We start from the raw sequence: 17955 nt of genomic DNA on the forward strand, positions 1-17955 counted from the left end.
TAGGCTGAACTGAACAGAGGAAAATCTCATCATCTAAGAACGATTTTGTTAAAAAAAGAAAATGTGATGAACATGTTTTGTATCGCCCATAAACACATCCTAACCTTTTCAAGGAACCTTTAATGTAACACTTCTTGTGTCAGATGGCTGGTTTCTATTTGATGCTAACAGTTTTGGAGACATCTGGAACAACATTTGTTTCACATGTTGATGATTTAATCTGAAGGTGCAGAACAAAGATTTCTTTTGGATAGAAAGAGATCAGCAGTTTCCTCTTGAGTTCATTCATGCCGACCCCTGAAGGTCCTGGAAGGAAAACAACAGAAACATCCCATAAATGTTCAGCAAAACCAGCAGAAAAAACCTCCACTTCCTTGAAGATTCTTCAGGCTCTTTTAGTTCTCAGCTGGAACAAGGAAATACAGCAGCAAACATTTTGATGAGCTACAGAAGGAAAAGCACAAAGTGACTACGAGTCAAATGAGTGATGGGTTCACAGCCGGGTTCTGTTGTTGCTGCCGCAGCCTCGCACTGATCCTACAGAACCCTACAGAACCGGAGCCGTTTGTTCCTGAACTCGTCCTGCTTGTTGGACGGCTGCAGATTATGACCAAACGTGCTTTAATACTTGAACAGAATTTGACCTCAGTTCCAGTGAAAGTCTCCAACTTTCCTTCCTCCACAGAGAAATCAACCGGTTTCACAGAGGAGCTGAAGAAAAGAAAGAAAGAAAAAAAGAAGCTTTTTTTCCTCCAACTGCTGCGGGTCAGCTGGACTCTCCACCAGCAGAATAAGTGGGAGCAGACAGACTGATGACAACATGCTGATTAATGTTTTTTTTTTTTGTTTTTTTTTAAGTGGCTCATATGAAGAACCAGGAGAATTAAACTCAGAGAGCAGATTCATTTGGTTCATTAAAGACCTCTGAACTGAAAGCTTCTGATGGTTTATTCACCTGTCTCATAATAATAATTGGAAACAAAGACGGAGATCATTTTTTCTTTGGCAGAACCTGGAGCCTCTTTGACATCCCCTGGGTTCTCCACTCTCCCTCTGTCTGAAAAGCAGACACAAATCTCATCATTAATTCACAGACACGTTCTCTGACAACACTTAATGAGTGAAGATGGAGCAGAAAGAAGAAAATGATCTTGATAAACCTGTTCCTTTCTCTATAATTATTCAAATAAATGTTCATGTCCACATACATTAAATCAGCGATAAAAGATGCAAACGATCATTTTCCTCGTCATTAACTCAGAAGTTGGGGGTGCTGTGGTGAGGCGGGGGTCAAGCACAACCCGCAAAAGGAGGCCTTAGTCATTGATGCCGACGTCGCTGGTTCGATTCCCGGCCTGGTGACCTTTGCTGCATGTGTTCCCTCTCTCTCTTTACCCACTTCCCTGTCTTGTCACTTTCAAATAAAGGCCACTAGAGCCAAAAGAAAAAACGTTAAAGAAAATAAAACAACAACCCTCAAACGTGTGCAAGACTTAGCAGTTTTTTTTTCTTATAAAGTGTTTTGAAGTCATTCATAGGGGCGAATTTCTTTTCAACTCCTCATCCAAACTGTTCCATAGTTTTGAGAACTTTTGTAAGACGACAAAGGAGCATCTGCTAACACTGGAATGTGGACAAAGCGCTAATCTGTGTCTGACACGATGCGAACAAACCGGCTGGCAGCTCAGGTTGGGGTTGCCAGGCAGGTTTCACAGAGGTCAGTGGTCAGGAAAGCAGTCGGAGGGACGGAGGAGCTGAGTGGTCGGCCAACTTATTCAGATCAGGAAGTGGAGTTTGTTTGGACTCGGGTTGAGGAATGTGGGAGGAATGCAGCGCTGCAGTTTGAACCGGGTTCTGTTGTTGTAGCCGTGAAGGTGGCAGAGCGCAGTAATAGAGGCGCTGTAGTGATCCTTATCTCAGTGGTGCAGACAGTCAATCCAGCAGGAACCAGACCTGCACACACAGGCTGAGGGGGAAACATGGAGCCTCTGGATCGGGGGGGACCAACACAGAGGAGGTCCAACAGAACCAGCAGCTCCAGTCTGAAGCCAAAGCCAACAATAAAGCAGAAGTGCTGCTGTTTGCTCTGAGCTGAGCTCCTGCGTTTCTCTCTTGCTGGGTTTCTCTCCGGCAAAAACTGGACATAGAGACGCTCACGCCGGACAGAATGAGCAGCACCCGCTAACGTTGAGCTGTGGGTCAAAACTTCTGCCCACATTATAACTTATATCTCGAAAACTAAACCTGCACTGATGACAATTTTAACGGCACAAACGAAGCACTAAACAAGTAGCTCACTATTGTTTGTTTTGGAGCAAGACGAGAGGGGTGGTGACCTCTGGATGACCTAAAAAAAAAAAAAATCATTTTTAATATCTCAGAAACCAAAGCAGCACAAACTAAAATTTATTGGCACAAACGGAGCACTAACCACTCTGTATTTGGTGGAGTTTTTTAGTGAGCTGTTAGCTTCACTCAGCTGTGCAAAGGTCACACAGCCAAAAGCTGTATGTCCAGGTTTTGGCCTCTTCGGCGCTTCATGTAAGACTGCTGCTTCATGGCAGCAACAGAGACATGAGCAGCCTGCAGCTTTTCATCAACACAAGCTTTAAAGGGGAGGCAGAGTGAGAATCTTTAGCTTCACATCATGTTGTGATGTTATTCCCTCGTCAAAAACGTACCTGGAGTGTCGCTTTGAAATGCCGCAGTTGTGAAATTGTGCTTTTTTGACATTAGCGGAATATCGACAAAGTTTTTCACATATCTGTAATGCAATTACGACTAGACATGGGTGAGTTCTGGAAAAACAGAGACAGCTGTTTAATAAGAAAAATCCGACAAGTCTGGCCAGAAGAAGAAGGACAGCAGATCGACAGAAATAAACCAGAGTCTTTCTTCCTGCACTTCACTGAGTGTCCAAATGTCCACAGAGCTGAACAGGTGGGACGGTTCAGCTCTTTGATTAGCAGCTCGACCCGATGAAGCCCATACTCTGAGTACCAAGGCCCGGCCAATCAGGCGACAGCTTGGAGCAGAGAAATAAAGGAGAGAAACGTTCTCCACCTTCTAGATTAGATGTTTCTAAAAAAAACAAAAAAAAACTCCTGAAATATCCAACTGAAGCTGCTGGAACAGATGTGTGAGTTTTCCCTTGATTAATGGAAACAATGAAGAGATTCCCAGTGAAAACTTGAGGAATGCTGTTTCTCCGTTTCTGTCTGAGACGTTCTTCTCATTTTTGTTCTCATCAGAAACCTAAAAAGGGAAAACGAGGAGAAGTCGACAGCTAGAGAATGGAGCATCAGGCAGAGATTTAAAGCTTCACTGCTGCGCCTGGTCCAGCTCATTGTTCCAACATTTACTGCCAACACTCGTCTTCCAACCACAAACCCAGAAGGAGGAACCACTAAATTCGGCACATCATTGTGAAGCTCTTTGGAGAGCCTAGCAGCAGCCGCTGCTGCTGCTTCGGGCAGGTGCTACCAGTTCCATCATCTGGACAGGTTTAAAAGACACAGAGAGAGGTGCAGGAGGTGAGAGCGTTTAATGGGACTGATTGATGCGAGCTCTGCACCGTCTGTCCCTCTGAGAGCTAAATGAAGGACCGCATGTTTCTCCTGGATCATGGAAGACTGAGGCCCATCCATCTGGAGCTTCTGGACTCCCAGAGGTCACACATCTAGAAGTGTTTGAGGAGTTTCATTAAAACAGTTTCTACAAAGCCAAGTCTGACAGCAGCAGAGTGTGAGGTGAGCAGTGATTTCACTGATTACCATCAGGCTCTTTACTCACCCACTAGGACCACCGGCCTGTGTTTAGCTCTGCTCTGCCTTTATAAAAACAGAAATAGTAATAATAACTACTTGTTATTCTGGTCTAGAATAACAAAATTATTTTAGACTAGTTGTTGGTGAAAACATGGCTCACATCAGCTCATCAGTTGAAGAAACCTCCCAGATCCTGTCGGATCTTTGATGGATTTTTTTTTTTTTTTTAAGACACAACGGTCACATTCTGTTTGTTAAAGTTTTCGCACACTTTCCAGGTTTTGGAAAAAACCTGGCTTATGTTTGGTACAAGAATATCTGAACGATTAATGTAAAACAGCTAAAACTACACTGCAAAAAACACAAACTCTAGCAAAGTATTTTTGTTTTTGAACGGTTTCTAGTGGAGATATCTCATCACATTTGAAGGAAGACAAAACTAACTAATAAGTAAATTTCCATCAAGATATACTGGCTTAAGTCTAATTAAATATTGATGAAAGAGCTTGTTCCACTGGCAGATTCTTTTTACTCATAACTTGGGGAAATATTTTGTCATAAGTGAAATAATCTGCCAATAGAACGAGTATTTTTTTTTCATCAAACAAGCTTCTAAGTTTTGATGAAAAGTTACTTATAAATTAGTTTTGTCTTATTTCAAGTGTGATAAGATATTTGCAGTAGAAACCAGACCAAAAATATTTGGGAATTCTTTGTGTTTTTCCAGTGTTGAGCCCACGCCACTTTACGACTGCAAGTATTTCTGCTTTAAATCACCAGATTTAGCTGAACCTCAACCTCTGAGCGACACAAAGTCTTCTTAATAGACTGATTCATTGTGCAAACGCTGATCTCATAATGATTTAAAGTATTAAAAGCAGACATTCGTATTTATTAGTTGTTGCTGAAACCTGAAAAGTTATAAATCTCTCTGCCTGCCTGCTGCCTTTAACTGAGACTTTATTTCACTTTTATGATTTCATTATAATTTAATCAGTAATAAATAAAAAGTCAGATACATGATGCAGAACGAATGAAGCGAAATGAAATGACGAAGTGAGAGGCTAAATAACAGCCGGCCTCATACTTTCCACAACATCCTCAGACAGCTGTGTTTCTCTGCCGACAAACAGCTCAGTCACATTTTTCTCTGCTTGTTCTTTTCCAAACAGTCCCTTAATAAGAGACGGACCTGCCGACCAACGCTGAGCTCCAGATGAAACACGCTGTAAGTCACAGCAGCACAGCAACACTGCTTTTGGAGAAGCTCGTGTGTGTATAAGAAGCAGTGAAGGCACGTGGCCTGGATATAGTCTTACACTGAACTGAGGCAGACTTTGTTCCACTCTGGCCAAGCTGTGGCTTTCATGGTCTGTGCCATCTCTCCTGTGAGTAATCTACTCATTCAGCACCAGAATCCCTTTTCCCTCCCCCTCACAGTGGAAAACATCTCCCCATTCATCTACATTTCTCCTGTAAAAAGCCATCAAACTGGTACTTATAGACAAAATTGGCATTATCACAACAACCAATCAGAGTGGAGCGTTAGGGATATCCCGTTGAAAGGGAAGAGACAGGTTCTGAAGATTTAGACCCAAAAAAACTCACACTGATTAAGCTTTGAGTCAAACTATGAAACTTAATTCTGTTCACCACGCTGCCATCTCTCTTAATCAGAGTGAACAGGGTCCAGTTTTGTACTGAAATTGGACCCAAGCAATTATTTCAGTATAGTTGAAGAAGGTCCCACCAGTACGACAGAGGATTAGGGCTTTCTGACTTTTGATCTCAGAAGATTGTCAGAATTCTGAGGAAAAAAAGTCAAAATCCTAATTTTTTTTTTCCATTGGCCCTAATCATCTTCTGTACATTGGAGCCTTGACGTTCAGGACAGCATCGGCTTCAGGTTTCTGCAGCTTCTCTCCAGAAGAAATCGCCAGGAACCGCTTGAAGAACCAGAACAATTATTCTTCACGCAGACATTTTATCTTTAGTTGGACAAGACGGTAGGGACAGACATTAACATGATCTAGTCTGGATTTACTCATGTGCAAATGAAATGATGAAGGACATTTGGGAAGAAAACCCTCCGTCACCAGACGGCAATGTGTAAGACAGGCATGTCCAAAGTCCGGCCCGAGGGCCAATCACGGCCCGCGGTCAGATTTCATATGGCCCGCAGCTTCGGTCTTATAATGTATTATTTATGGCCCGCCTGCACTGTCAAACAGAATAAATAAATCATAAAACTTGAAACTGTAATTCCTCCTTTCACCAAATGGTGGCAGCACCACTTTAATACTATCAGTCTGCCTTCCTGCAGCGAACCGCTCTCCGCTCATTTCTGCCACTGCAAAGAAAACAAGTTGACAGTGAGAGCCGCCGCTTTCAATAGGCTCTCTTGATTTTCACTGATTGAAAATCAAGAGAGCCGCCGCTCTCTTGACAATTGATTTTCAATTGCCTTGATTTTCAGTGAAAATCTAATTTGTAATTTGTCTAATTTGTAATGAGACGGTTGCCTTGTTTAAGGATTTCAACGTAAAGAGACACTACCTAACATGCTACGTACAACAAGCTAACAGGAAGTGACCGTGCTGAAAAACTGACGCAGCTCCAAGCTGCACTGGCATCACAACAGCGATTCTTCACGCAGGCCTGTGAGTCAAAAGAAAATACCACCAAAGCAAGCTACGAAGTGGCCATGTTAATAGCTAAACATGGCAAACCTTTTACTGAAGGTACATTTATCAAAGACTGTGTTATGAAAATGGTGGAGAACATTTGCCCTGAGAAGAAGCAAGAATTTGCGAATGTTTGCCTGGCACGTAACAGTGTGGCACGGAGAGTTGAGGACATGAAATTGAGTATTTTGAACGGTAACGTCTGTCACTATCAACAGTGAAGAGCCAAAAGAACATTTATGCACCTGGATTTATGGCACTTATTTTTTATTAAACTCTTGAGTGAGATTTGGTTATTACTGTTGATGTTATGAACCTGTAGATGTGACACAAACTATTACTTTCTGAAAGATATTGTAAATGACAAGAGCAAAATTCACTTGTTTTAAGATTTAATAATAACAGACAACTTTGCATTACTTATAACTCCTGTTTAAAATGTTCTTGAGGCAAAGATATTTTTAAACTCATGTAAATTTAAGGTATTTCATACAGTTTGTTCAATGTTATCTGACTCTCCAGATATGAATGAAAGGCAGAATTTGGGTTTTTAGAGTTGTTCTCATCTGCCTTATTATTATTATTTGGTTATTTTGTCATTTGAAAAATTGAGATAATTGTGACAATGAAAATTGTTTTATAACAGTGTGTATTTGCATGAAACTTTTGTAGTTAAAAAATGTCCGAACAAACTATTGGCCCCCGGGCATCTTCACTTTATCAAATCTGGCCCGCTTTGCAAAAAGTTTGGACACCCCTGGTGTAAGAGGATGACCCGAGGAGAAAGCTTAAGCGAGGGAGATAAATGTAGGATATACATACCACAAAGATCCAATATCTGCTTCCGCAGTGAATTGGGTCAAATCAGAATTGTTCCAGCTATCTACTGTGGTAGCTAGATAGCTAACTCTCTAGCTAACTGGATAGTTAGTTAGATAAGCAGCTAGCAAGATTGATAGGCAACTAGCTAGCTAGATATTGAGGAAGGTAGCTAGATAGTTGAATAGGCAACATAGCTAGCACTCTACACAGCATTCTTAAGATACATAAAACATAAAAAAAAATTTAAAATTTATTAATTTAAAAGCAGAACACTGATCCTAGAGGGGTTTTCTGTGAGTCTTACTGTAGAATGTCTCCTGCTGTAAGAGAAGAAAATGCCAAACCTGGAAACGAGAAGTACTCAGATGGAGTTATTTGGTGGAGAAATAAGGAGATGGATTTATTTAATTCAGCAGAGACATGAGGTGTAACTGAAGGAGGCCCACAGAGCTCTGTTGGAAGCCGTCCGCAGCTCCCTGAGCCCAGTTTCCAGTCTGATAATGTCTCACAGCCATGTAGGAAATTTAGCAAGTGTGTAAGGAAAGCAGCCGGCGGCCTCTGTAAGCTGAAGCTACAAACTACCCGCTCAGACTCCAACGTACTGAAAGCCACTACAAGCCTGGACCTGGAAAACAAACGTCTACAACTGTGAAGCAGAGAGAGAAAAGTTGATCTGAAGAGAAACCGTCACAAAGCCTGACAGCAGAGAGCAGCATCAGGTCTTCCGGACGTCACTTGGAGGCCATCAGGAAACGACCAGCAGCCGTTTTCCCTCCAATCACAACTCATTTCACTCAAAGAGTGTTGAGGGTAAAATGAAGGTGAGACAAAGGGGAAAAAACTCCCAGTGAAACCAGCTGCTGTAGTGAGGGACCCTCCATCAGGGGCCCGGGGCCTCCGGAACCATCCTGGTTCTCCTCCTCAGACTGAATGGAGACAACATCCATGGAGGTAACCAGACATGGCATTGGGGGATGAAGTGAGCATTATGTTCTCAGCTCAGTGCTGCGGTTTGACGCTGTAACACTTCGTCCAGGTGGTGGGCACCAAATGTGGGAAGCATTAGCAGCTCTTCCTGACTTGTTACACATCCAGATTACAGGACTGGTTGGAAGGAAGAGGAGGAGGGATGGTAGGCAGCCAGGGAGGAGTGGAGGCTTTCCATTCTGTCAGCCATTATTATTGCAACATGGAAGAAAAGGAAGAGAAGACCTGCAGTTCTTCTAATCTGAGGGTAGACAGGAGAACTGCTGTTCGATTCTAGGAAAACATGAGATTTTGATGTGAAAACTGTAATTCGACAATATTTAGTAATAAAAGGAGAACAAAATATTGAGCAGATAGAAATAGAATTAAAATTCATCCATTGCAGGACCAAGAGGGAAACCCAGACATCTCTCTCCTGATCTACAGTTGGATTCATGTGAACAACGTCCAGAACCACAAGTAGAACCTCTTTCAATTTAATCTTTAACTTCAGATTAATCCTGACTCTTTGTCTATTCTTGAAGTAACTTTTTCTGGGGAATAAAATGACTTGAATTTTAATACCTGAAAAACAGTTTTCCAGAGGAAAAGCTGTAATTCCTTAACGTTTACCTTTTTCTTCATACGTAGCTTTGCTTTAAAGTGTGTGTGTGTGTGTGTTCCCTTTGTTGTGTGTTCACAGCAGAAATATAACATAATTCATTTCTGGCAGTAAAGTATTGAAGTCATTCTCCAAACATTTCCGGCCCAAACTCTGCTGTACGAGTTCTCCAAATGTTCCTCCTACAACTGTAACAACAGACGTCTGCAGAAATGATTACGGTTCTGCACTGAAGTGAAGTTCAGCTTCTGATTTTTGTGAATGCATCCAGCATGTTTCCAGGAGCAGCCTACATATCTGGTCTGGTAGCTACTCTGACCTTCTGACAGAGGGAGGTTTAGCTGGGGTTAGACCAAATGTTGCTTCACATCTTTAATCAGTTTCTGCAGTGGTCATCCCAGTGTTTAAACTGGGTTATCTGGGGAGAAGAGACTCAGAGAGGATGAGGGAAATGGTCTCCAACCCAACTCTTACAGGCTTACATGGTGGAATAACGTTCCAGATCTGAGGCTGCTAAAAGTCTATTTGCATCAGAAGCAATCTATGTTTCCCCTCCGTCTCTTCCCGCAGCTCTACGGGCTTAGAGACGTCTCATCTCAGAACGATGCTGGTCGACCCAGAAGCTGCTGCTAGGTTAGCAAAAAAGAATAAAACTCACACTGACAAAATAAGTGGCTCAGATTGTTGGGGATTGTTGGAAAGTTTAAAGCCACAGTCAACAAGGTTCACTGAAAACAACCTGTGAGCACCAAAATTACATAAATATGATATTTGCAAATATGATCCAAGATGGCTACAGGAAAGTCAGGCCAAATCTCCATTTCAGAATAAATGGGGACATTTAGCAAACCAGTAAAGAAATCCACTTTAATCCAGGCGTTTGAATTTGATTTTAAGCCATTAATTCTGAGAACGGTTCCACTATAGAAAAAAAAAAACTCCTCTGGTTGGTTCACCATACAGCTGCATTGCCAATAGTTCCTCTAAAGCAGGGGTGGGCAATCCTGGTCCTCAAGGGCCGGTGTCCTGCAACTCTTAGATGTCTCCCTGGTCCAACACACTTGAATCCAACAGCTGAATCACCTCCTAAGTGCAGTCAAGTTCTCCAGAGTCCTGCTAATGACCTCATTATTGGACTCAGGTGTGTTGAAGTAGAGACACATCTAAAAGTTGCAGGAGACCGGCCCACCCCTGCTCTAAAGCCACAACTGTTCCTCCTCTGAAGTCATCACCCAGAAATAGTGATGGTTCCAGAGATCAAAACACAAAAAGGAGTCAAACGTCACCCAAAACAATTAAAATATCAGCGGTTCTATTGGGTTGGGAGCACAACCCGTGCAAGGTTTTCTATGCAATTCTATGCAGTTTAGTTTTAATTTGTGATCTTTTGTCTCTAAACAGCATCCAAACGATGCTTTGAACTCCAAACCTTCCAGCCTCTAGTTGCGTTTCCATTGGTCATATACTGTAATTGTGCAATTTGACATTTCGGAAATAAATCTGCTTAACGGAAATATGCCAATTTCAAAAGAAAAAAATAAGGTTTTCGTTCAAAGTTTTAGCCTCGGATGATGGTGGTGGTTTAGACAGTATCAAAATTGGTTTATTTTGCAAAACTGCAATCGAAACGCATGTTTCGCGTCACACGAGTCACACGATCAACAACAAGATGTCGCCACTGGCGCAAACTAGTTGGAGGATGAAGGCGCGGCACGATTTTTAATGACGTCGCGTGAACAAACTCATTCACATGTGATTTGAATTGCGTTTTTTTTTATTATTCAATGGAGACACTGCAATTGCTGCGAAATTGTATTTCTTCGTCATTAGCAAAACATTGTCAAAGTTTTGCGCACATTAGTCAAAAAAAACTGAGCCAGTGATAGAAGCAGGAAGAAGAAGAAGAAAAATAAAGACTAAAACCTTCCACTGCCGCCTTTATTCCCCTTCAGTAGCATTGGAAAAACATCTGTAGCTTCTAGAGTTCCAAACCTTTGAGAACGGGCCAACGTTACATGCAAGCGGCTGGAAAGCCGCGCAGCAGAACTCGCCCAGAGGACGTGTTATCAGAACCTTCAGGGGCTTTTCTCCTCTTCAGTTTCTTTTATACACTTAAGCCTCGCTATGGGCTGAAGTCGAGAAACGCCGCTGAGCTACCGGAGGATTGGATGTTGTTCGGGTCGTAAAGGGGAAGGGGAGAGCCCTGAGGTAACCGAGGTCACGTGGAGGACACAGCGAGGACAAGCTGGAACAGAACAGAGGAGAAGGTGCTGAATATCTGGAAAAATGTGAAGTATGATTTGATGCTGTGTGAGGAGAAGGATCTGAGGTCACTCATCTACTGATCTTATCCGAGGAAAGCATCGAAATACAGACAAATGTGGATACGTTTTTTAAAAAAAACTACATACATCTATAGTCCAAAAGGATGAGCAGAAACAAAGCTCATGTAAAAGAATGACAATCTCCTAAATGATTAGAATATGTCTGATTAAGGTTGTTTGAATCAGAGCAACAGAAAAAAAAGCTATTTTAAATATATAAATGAAGGATTTTTCATAACACTAAGCACATTACGGACAACCCTGAGCACCCTATTTACAAACCGTATTAAATCCTACCTTCAGGTGTTTCATCCAAATACGGCCCTCGTTATACATGTCTACATATTTATTTATTTAAATAAATGGGGAGTGAGTGGAAGGAGACGAAAGGATTTCTCCAACGTGCATGAAAGAATCAAGGCAACATTCCCGGTATGTTTTTGATGAGGGAAGAACATTATCACATGAAGCTTAGAAAACTCGATTTTACATGGTGGGATTAGGAGGAAGTACTTATTATTCAAAGTGTTGACAGATCCGATGGGTTATGAACCAATTCTTTAGTTGTTGTTGTTTTTTTAAATAGATTTTAAGTTGTAAGAGGTCTAATTGTCTGAGGGACAGAGTTTCACTCAACGAGCATCTGTAACCAAAAAGGGATTTTGATTAAAAGCACTTTACCGGAGAGGAACGATACAACACAACCTCCTCCTGCTGGAATGGGACATTTTAAGCCAAACCACATTTCTAACAGGATGAGATGTGATTTGGGAGAGAGAGGATGAAACGAAGCTGAAAGAGCAAACAATAAGGACAACATCAGAACGAGAAAGATATCTTAAATCCTTCCCAGAGCTGCCTTATTATTCTGTTTAAGGCTTTCATCTGCTGCCTATCTGACCAGGAATGGTTCACATTGTCTAATGGCCTCCTGGCCTTGTACATAAGCATTCCTGCTCTAATAAAGCACCATGTGATAACAGAGAAGTATGGAGATCAGGCAGGAAATGATCTGTTTGAGAACACTGAGATCCTGGAAGCCAACCTGGCCAGTTCAGAGAGCCATTTATCCTGACATCCAAGGAGACATTAGGGGAGCAAAAGACATTGAGCTGAAGTTGGGGTCTGAAAGGAGTACAACCTCTGTTCTCCCATGCCTGCTGCTAATTCACCACAGAAGATGACAGATGGAGGAGATGAGGGCAGCATTTAAATAGATGGAAGCGCAGAGGGAAGAGGATGTGCTGCTGGTTAGAGGACCAATCAGCCCCGAGCAACAATCAGACATGTTGTAAACAAAGGTTGAGCCAAACTGTTTCAATGAAGCTAAAATAAAGAATCAAGCAGATGTTATTTATAATCTTTTGACAGAAGCGAACGTTGGCTGGACTGCAGGAAATAAGATGAGCCCAAGTTGTTCCAGAGCTCTCTACTTTGTAAGCTGTATTTGATGCTTCCACTGCGCAATCTGGGAAACTATTTCACCTTTTGTGTTTCAGTGTGAAAACCCAGTCTCGCTGTTTGCTATGAAAAACAGCCTGATCCACAGCAGCACCGTTCAGATTTATGGATTGGGCCAAAGATGTCCAAACTTTTTGGTCATGAACACCAAATTTGTCAAAATGACTTTTATTTGTAAACATTTTACACTTTACTAATAAATTAATTGTGCCTTTTATATTGTAATGGCTCAATACGATTTTACTGAAATTGACAACAGAGATTTTAGTACAATAAGGATCGCTAACACTTTATTTGAAGGGGTTGTCCATAAAACTGACATGACACTGTCATAAACATGAAGGAGGGGCGTGCCGTGGTGGCGCAGGGGTTAGCGCGACCCACATTCAGAGGCAACGTGGCCTCGACGCGGCTGTCACGGGTTCGACTCCCGGACCCAACAACGTTTACCTCATGTCTTCCCCCCTTCCTGTCAGCCTACTTTGAAAAAGGGACACTAGAGCCCACAAAAAGACCCCTTGCGGGGTGATATAAAAAAAACAAAAAAGCATGAAGGTTTGTCATCTTGAAGTGTCATAGACCTTTTTCACGACAACCGGAAGCTGCATCTGAAAGGGCTGAGGCACTTCCTGTTTTGGTGACTGTAATTCAAGTACTCTGAAAAATGTCTCTCCTCCTCCGGTCCTTTTTCATCATCCTTACTTAATTTGCCAGCACTTTCTTTCGCTGATGCGGAGGAAATCGCAGCGGTGAATTCGGCCACCAACAAATGTGTGAAAGGTATCAAGGTAAGAAAAGACGTAGCTTAGCGAGCTAACTGCTAGCTACAATATATGAACTACACAAACATCGTAATGAAGCCTAACTTAGTTTGCTAAATTACGTGGAATATTGGAGACAGACGTAGTTTAAACTTTTCAATTATATTTTGACATTCTGAAATGTATTTGCCATGTATATACATAAAATTTCCACAGAATTGTTTTACATAACTACCACATTTTTGTGGTAGTTATGTACCACAAAATACATAACTACCACATAATCTCGTAATAATGATTTCATTATGTGAACATGATAATAATAAAATTATTATAGTAATATTTATATTTGACTGAAATTATCTTACATGGCAAATGTATACAATGTACTACCTTAATTTGACGTTTACCTGCGGGTGGATGTGCCACATAATCATGGTCCGCAGTAGCATCTTCAGCCTGGCTAGCTTTCTGAGAGAGGACAAACTGCCGTTTCTTAGCCCTCTCGAAAGCAGACTCTCTCGTTGCTGGTGCAGTGAAGTTATTCCTGGCAAAAAGGGAAGGAACAGCTCCACTTCTAAGGCGGCCAGTGGCGGATCTCCTAACAAAACCCTCCAGTGTTGAAGTGGCGGCTACATACGAAAGTGCTCCCTTTCTTTATGCATTGTGGAAGTCATTTTAGAGTCAGAGCAGAAGAAGCAGATTTGAACTATCATCTGCATGATAGTTCAAGCCCACAACCAGAGTCGTGGGCTTCTTGGTTGAGAATTCGAACACCCAGGGGTGGGAGAGGACTCCTTCAGTGGGCAACCTGTGCATGGGGTTGTGCTGCAGCAACTTGGCCATCAAGTCTTTAGCTCTGGCACTAATGGAAGCATGTGTAGGGTAACTCTACTCCACCTTAGAAATCCTATGTTTGGTTTTATCGTGAGTTCATTGTGGGACCTTCATCTCTTCGGATCGCGTGGATCCGCTGCCTCCGTTGGTCCGGGTCCGTCGGGAACGCATGATAGGACAGATATGGCCGTTTTCTTGCCCCACATGAACAACCAGGGACTGAACAAAAACAACTGCGCCGAGATTGAGCCATTTTCCTAGCCTTTTAATGCTAATGCTATAGCCACTGGAAGTTGTCAAACCCCACATCCGCTTTAAAACCCAGAAGCGTGAAAAAGGTCTATTGGGTAAATAACGACACTTTTAATGCAAAGTTGACACTTTCAATGGACTTTTTATGCTAATTTTATTGCTATGTAGCATTAAATTGTCGTTACTTACCAGAGGTGACCCTTTAAATTACACTTTTAATGCAATATTGCATTATTTAGTAAATGGCACTTTATGACAACAGTCAGACATTCATAATGACTCCTTCATGTTCATGACAGGTGTCATGTCAGTTTTATGCACATTCCTTCAAATAAAGTGTTACCAGATTGGTAAACCACAGTAGATCCAAAGTATGCAAAGAGTTTTTAGCAGCTGTTATTTCCAATTCTTTTGGGATGATTTTGGGCTAGAATATTTTTTAGCCCAAATTTAGCAACAAGAATTTGACTTTGTTTTTTGCTAAGGTGCTTGCTATTTTCACAACAATTTTTTTGTTATTACACATTTTTTGTTAATGTTATCATTACATTACCGTAGGCCAGATATGATTCATTCCAGCACCTGACTGGGCTGCGCCTTAGACACCCCTGGATTATACCATGAGATGTGATCTGATTTTCAGCCAGGGAGGAAAACTGACCTCTGACTGACCTCAGATCCCTGGACGTAGCCCTGAGTTATGAGCACAGAGTGTAACTAATAACTCAACAGTTAGACTAAAAGCATGAAATGAAAATGTAGGACGTGGATGAACCATGAGGGTGGCCTCCACAGGACTCTCCTTAGGAGAATAACACTGCTTTCTTGTTCATTACTCTCCTCAGTCGGCCCTTGTATCTGAACCTGAAGCAAATGACAGGTTTAGGACTTCCCAAGACTTGTTTTCAAATGGTTCAATTCTTTACTGCGGAGATTGGGAGCATGAAAAATATGGGAAACATTTTAATGTATTAAGTGAGACTCAGAGACCCCCAAGGTGAGAGATAAGTGGGTCCACATGTTTATCAGTCTGTAAAGCAACTGGTCAGACAGTGGAGAGGTTTGCATGTCAGCCAGAAACAGACTCGCTGTAAGAAAGTAAAGAAAGTCATCAAGGTTTTCCAAGAGTGGATGAGATCCAAGGACTGATGGCAGGAAGCTGGGGTGAAAGGCAGGAGGCGGTAATGCCAGGCTGGTCAGTCAAGCTGAGAGTTAGCTGGTCTAACATGGAGCTGATTAAGAACTGTCTTAAACAGCACTAGTGTCTCTTTAAAGGCCAGTTTCTAACTAAAGAAGGAATCAATGAAGGCAGAGAGGGAAGGGATTATTTTCATCTTACAAATGTTCAGTGTAAACAGACCCACTGACTGCAGCTCTTGCCAACACCAATATTATTCCAGCTGATGGAGCTCCTGGACTGGAGAGGAAGAGGAAGAGACCTTCTCTTCAATCAGCACCTCTGTCCTCCGTTTAGTAACTTTAGGCTCTCCAAGGTTTTCTCCAATTAACCTGTAGTTTATGGTACTGGGGCCACTTTAAGATGGCCTAAATAGCTATTGAGAAACAATTGCTTGCTGGAGGTGTGGACTCTGTCAAAGTTTAAAATTTTACCCAATCGCTAACGTTTGCCTGTGATGTATGTAATGTGCTAATTCGACGGTGTGAAGCTTACCTGAAACCACCATCCTCCATTGTGAAGGGAGAAATGCCGAACCAAACAAGGCATCTGTTAATGCCAATTCAATATTTGGAATAGTGGCCAACATGGACTGAACTGGCTTCCTTCACTTCCTCCACTTGCTATTGCTAAAACTACAGACAGACTCAAATTCTAAAAAAGCTCAGAAATCGACGTCGTCGTTCACAACTTCTCCTATTCGCTGATTGGCCCGTTAGAAATTCTACCAGAGAGATCCAAATCAAATTAGAAAGCCCAGACTGAGCTGTGAAGTGAGACTAGAACTGAGCAGAAGGCAATGGCTGGGCTAGCGCTGTACAGATGAGTGGGGTGAGTTTTGTAATGCATGTAACTTCAGAAAGCATATGTCTGATGCCCAAAGAAGAAAAAAAAGAAAAGAAGAGGACAAACGTGGCAGAAATGGAAGTAAAACTAATATGATGAAATTATTTGTTGCCTTAGTTGTCTATCAGAGTGTAGTGTAGCACCTAAGCTAGCTAGCCAAACATGAAACTAACCAATATTTAGCCAAGCTAGTTTTTCCTGATTGATTTCACTGAGCTCAGTGAAACTCTAAATCTCACCTAGGGTGCCCAAGTGGCCCGCAGAGGACTACATTTCCCACCTGCCCTCTGCTCATGGAGCAAGAAGGAGAGTTAGAAATCCTCGAACTCCTGAGAGGAAGTGGGTCACTAAACTGAACTAGTGAGGGAACAGCTGAGCAGTGTCTGTCTACAATCTTTCAGTGGGCCGTTTCTGGCCGTCCAGCAGCATGGATGCCAGTGTATGGTTGAACATAAGCTGGTAATGAAAACATCTATAATTCAGTGGCTTGCAGGGCTGAAGCAGAGGTAGAAGAGGCTAACGCTAAGTTTAGAGGTGGTCAGCAGGCCGCTGAGCTGAAGGTTATTTCTGAGTCACGCTGCAGTAAAGACTCACAGACAGAGGGAAGCAACTCCATCAGCTGAAAATGTCTGTCTGAAGGAAAATCTTTTCCCAGCAAGAACTGGCTTCTGGTTCACTGGGAGACCAAAATGGACGTATCAAGTCAGTTCCAAGTAGAGTGCGTTTAGCTGAGGGTGTGTTTGAAAAGGGGTGAATTAAAGGAAGGAGAGAAGCGCTCCATGACCGGGGAGAACCTCTGGACGGATGTGGCCTCGGTATGAGGGTAGAACTGGCAGGATGGATGAGGGTAGGATTTGTATGAAGGGCTACGATAGAGTTGTCTTAAACTGGCTAGCAGATATGTTTCCAGTACCAGCAGATATTCACGGATTTATGAGAAGACAGATGGCGTCAGGTCAGATCACTGAAGCTACACATAAAAACTTTCATGTCGCCAAGCTGGAGAAAGAAGCACCAACTTTTCCTCTGCAACAAACCAGACTGAGTGATGATCAGCAGACCAACATCTGAGGACAAGAACAGGTTTTACTGAAGCTCCAGAATCCAGAATGGTAGCAGCACTGAACCAAGCAGATTCCTGGACGACCTTCTGGTTCTGGACCGGAGCCAATTAAAGGACTTTTATGTTGAAGACACAGAGAGATTGGAGGGAAGAAGTCTTGGTGGGTTTTCTGTGACAGAGAAGCAGCTCCGTAATGGCCAGAAGTGTTATTCTGTCAGATCCAACTTAGAGAAACAAAAAAGAGGCTCAGACCAAAGATAGACTTTGCTTCTGGAGCAGTCAGCAGTCAGGTACCCGTGGATTAGGAGGAACGTTTCCAAGGTTTCCTTTCTGGCCTTAGAAACGTTTGGCTGATAACAGAAAAACTGTCTCC

This window comes from Xiphophorus hellerii, chromosome 21, assembly GCF_003331165.1.
Source record: "Xiphophorus hellerii strain 12219 chromosome 21, Xiphophorus_hellerii-4.1, whole genome shotgun sequence".
In the NCBI taxonomy this organism is placed as follows: domain Eukaryota; kingdom Metazoa; phylum Chordata; class Actinopteri; order Cyprinodontiformes; family Poeciliidae; genus Xiphophorus; species Xiphophorus hellerii.